Below are 4,033 nucleotides of genomic sequence, written 5' to 3' on the forward strand. Positions count from 1 at the left end.
AGAAGGAAATGATTACAGGTAAATGTTAATAGGTATCTGTACTGGGTTTTGTTCATTTACTTGTTTATTTGTTTTTAGATCGTTTCGCAAGAGCATATGTTTACAATGAAGAAAGGAAGAGAGCATGATACACCAGAGCAAAGCACCCATGTGTGTGTTGGGAATTGGGAGTAAGTACAGAAGTGAATGAGAGCAGAGCAAGTGAACTGGAGGCCCCATGACGTTGCTTCCGTTGTAACTGCCAAAGCCATATTCAGCCTCTTCTGACAGCTACGTATCCTCTATTCTCTAGATGGGGGCTGCTCATATAAAGGAAAAAAATAAATTCGAGGTTTGAGGAAAATCAATTATAGGTTTTGTCTGGAGCTCGTGAGAGTAAATGAAGGTGGTGGCAGTATTAGAATAAAAGGGTGTGAATGCTGTCAGAGCATTTTTAGGCATTGGGAAATACAGATAAGCGGCTTAGGAAGGTGCTAAAATTTAGGGACAAATTTGGAAATCATTCACATCGAAATGATCTCTGTTGTTCAGTGATGGATTCATGTATTATTTACTCCTGGAATGGGAGGAATGCTAAAAATCAAAATGCACTTTAACACTGGGACTGAGAACTCAGGTCTTGGACTCTGAGAGTTTGCTGCCAAATTACTGCTCCAGGAATTTCTGTGTCATTTTGGGCAAGACACTCAAAATATCTTAGGCTCAGCAGGAACACTGGTAACATGGAGATAAAAACTATTTCAGAGCTTTAGTTGAGGATTAAGTGGGATAATGCATGTAAAGGGATGAGCAGATGCCTGACATTTACTATGTCCTCGACAAGTGTTACTTAATATTATTATGAATGTTATCATTATTAGCTTATGTACAAAAATTGGCAGGCTTGCCTTTCACCAGTTGTTGGTTTCTTAAACAACTATCAGTCACAATCTTCTCCACTGTATACACAGAATACTTGATACAAAATAAGGGGGGTATTTAATGATTTAAAAAAAAAATCAGGAAAAAGCACCTGGTGAATGTTAGTATATTCACAGTCTACAGGAAATTCAATTCAATGAAGAAAGGAAATCCAGCATCAGTCTGGAACAACTGTCAGTCTCCAAAATTGATTTTGGGGAGTGCAGAGTGATAATCTTTTACCCGAGTTTCTTAGAGCGAAAGCTTTACAAGGGGGCTGTCTGATAGTTAAGTCCGTTTTAAAAGATATTTCTGTAAACACGCTAAAGTGCTTCCTGTCTCAGACTAGTTCTTGCCGAATGACAGGGCACTATTCAGCGTGATGCCTGGAGCTGAAAATGCAGGAAGCTATAGCTCGTTCTTAATGAATAAATCCTGTGTGTTCCTGCTGTCACTTCTGCTAACGCTTTTGTAGAAGCCAAGGCTGGTGCTGCGGTAAACTATCAATAATTAGGACCAAGCGGGTCGGCTATTTTAGTATCTTGACATAGCAGAAACATCTGTTCCTGTATATACTTCTTTTAAAGCACTGAAGTACAACTTGGAAAAAATTAGTTCCTAGAATGTATCATGTTTTTTCAACCAGTGTTTCCTCATGTGAGGAAATAAAACATCCATAAAACAAACTATTTTTGAATAAAATAAAGATAACCCTGTCGTGAGAGGTATTTAATTCTTAAATTATTTATTAACATTGGTTTGAATGTCTTATATTTCAAACTTTATTAGCTGCCATAACAATCTTGGCAATGTATCTACAATATTAGTAGGAAAAAAAGGAGCAATGAGCTGGGAACAAAGAAAAGTAAAAGGGGAAAAAATTTAAGTGCTTTATCTTTTCAGAAAGAATCTAAACTAACCACTCCAGTTTGGAAGGGAAACAGGTTATTATTAAGGAATGTACAAATCAAACACATGCTTAGCAGTTTACATTAATTTTATATAAATCTAGGTGAATTTTATACACATTCATTTTATATAAGCAGTTACAGTTCCCCTTTAAAGACAGAGATGGAAAACAGTAACTAAACACACTTGCCCTCTCATTTTAAAATAACTTTTAATGCTTACTCTTATTCTATTCAAAGTCATGAGTTTAGCCAGTGTTTGCTTTAATTCTTTTTTTGTTTGTTTTTGTTTTTGTTTTTTTTCTGCGGTACGCAGGCCTCTCACTGCTGTGGCCTCTCCCGTTGCGGAGCACAGGCTCCGGACGCGCAGGCTCAGTGGCCATGGCTCACGTGCCCAGACGCTCCGTGGCATGTGGGATCTTCCCGAACCGGGGCACGAACCCGCGTCCCCTGCATCGGCAGGCGGACTCCCAACCACTGCGCCACCAGGGAAGCCCTGCTTTAATTCTTAATTGCACCGAAAACTTTTTCTTCACTTAGGTAGTGTCTGCACATTTTGGGAAATTTTGGCTTTGACACAGATTTTTTTCATACAAAAACTTTCATTAAATAGATGTAACTGTGAAGCAAGCACTACACTTTTTATGAGCATACTTGAACCAATAATCATGTGATTCGTGTCCTAAGGAAACTCTATTATTAAACTAGATAAGACAGTTAGGAGAATTCATTTTTACAATAAAGTGTGAGAATAGCTAGGTTAAAGGCATTTACAGGATCCGAGGTGAGCACAGAACACAGGCAGTTAAATCATGTATTAAAGTAAAATTAGAATAGCTCAGATAGGAGAGTAACAGGATATTAAACTAGAGTGTTAGGCACAGTCCTGATCACAGATGGCCTTGCGAGTTAAATGAAAGCACTTGAATTTTGACTAGAAAGCTGAAGGAGGCAGTAAAGAATTTTAATTAGAACTAATGGGTGATCAGATACGCACTTTTAGAAAGTTTACTCCTACTTGGGGGTAGAGGGTAGACATGAGAATGATGAGGTTGGAGGTCGGAGGCCAGTTAGCAGGTTGTTGCTCTAGATAAATAATAAAGTAAGCCCCTCCCCCACCCAGCCTCCTCCTCCCGACCTTGAGGCCGTGAAGGTAGATGAGATCCCTAAGGCTCAGGCCGTCTGGCCTGGTGGCGACACGATTCCTTTGCAAGGAAATCCCAGCCAAAATCATTTATGAGGATGACCAGTGTCTTGCTTTCCATGACATTTCCCCTCAAGCCCCAACACATTTTCTGGTGATACCCAAGAAACATATATCCCAGATTTCTGCAGCAGAAGTTGACGATGAATGTCTTCTTGGATATTTAATGATCATTGGCAAGAAATGTGCTGCTGATCTGGGCCTGAAGAAGGGTTATTGAATGGTGGTGAATGAAGGTTCAGATGGGGGACAGTCTGTCTATCATGTTCATCTCCATGTTATTGGAGGTTGGCAGATGAATGGGCCTCCTGGTTAAGCATGTTGTAGGGATAATTTTCCCTTCTCTATGCAGTGATCAGGCCTGCAAGTTCCAATATGCAAAACAATACCTTTTTTTTTGCCTGTGTATGGAGAGATTGCAGAAATAATTTTAAAAACCCATACATAATAAAAGACATTGTTGCATGGTCTGAAAAAAAAATAAAGTATGAATTTCTGGGTTAATGTGGTGGTTTATAATGAGAGAAGACTTGTATGAAAGTTGACTATATATTTGAGAGATCCTTAAAAGTATAAACTCGTAACTCCTTGGTAATGTGGGTGGTGAGGAAGAAGGAGAAGATATGAATAAACCCTGTATTTCCCAAATTAAATCTTCCTTAAGAATAGAGAGAAATGTCATTGACAAGAATTATTGAATATTTTCTGTATGCCATAAGTGGGATTGTAAATAATATTCAATATTTAAATATGTATGTATTCATGTGGCTTTGAGCGCAAAAATTAAGAACAGTGTTCTAGTTGCCTGTGACTGCTATAATGAACTGCCACAAACTTAGTAACTTAAAACCATAGAAAGTTACTATCTTAACAATTCTGGAGTCCAAAATTCTAAGATCAGTACCGTTGGACCGAAATCAAGGTATTGGCAGGGCCATGCTCCCTCTGGAGGATCCAGCTAAGGGGCTGTTCATTGCCTATTCCAGTTTCTGGTGGCTGCTGTCATTTCTTGGCTTGTGGC

The 4,033-nt window shown here is 38.9% G+C and overlaps 1 pseudogene; it reads left to right on the plus strand.

Moving 5' to 3' along the window:
* The first annotated feature begins 1,744 nt into the window (after positions 1 to 1,744).
* LOC115853308 (adenosine 5'-monophosphoramidase HINT1 pseudogene) lies at positions 1,745 to 3,769 on the plus strand (annotated as a pseudogene).
* The last annotated feature ends 264 nt before the right edge of the window (positions 3,770 to 4,033 follow it).

The sequence above is a fragment of the Globicephala melas genome, chromosome 18, assembly GCF_963455315.2.
Source record: "Globicephala melas chromosome 18, mGloMel1.2, whole genome shotgun sequence".
NCBI classification, from domain to species: domain Eukaryota; kingdom Metazoa; phylum Chordata; class Mammalia; order Artiodactyla; family Delphinidae; genus Globicephala; species Globicephala melas.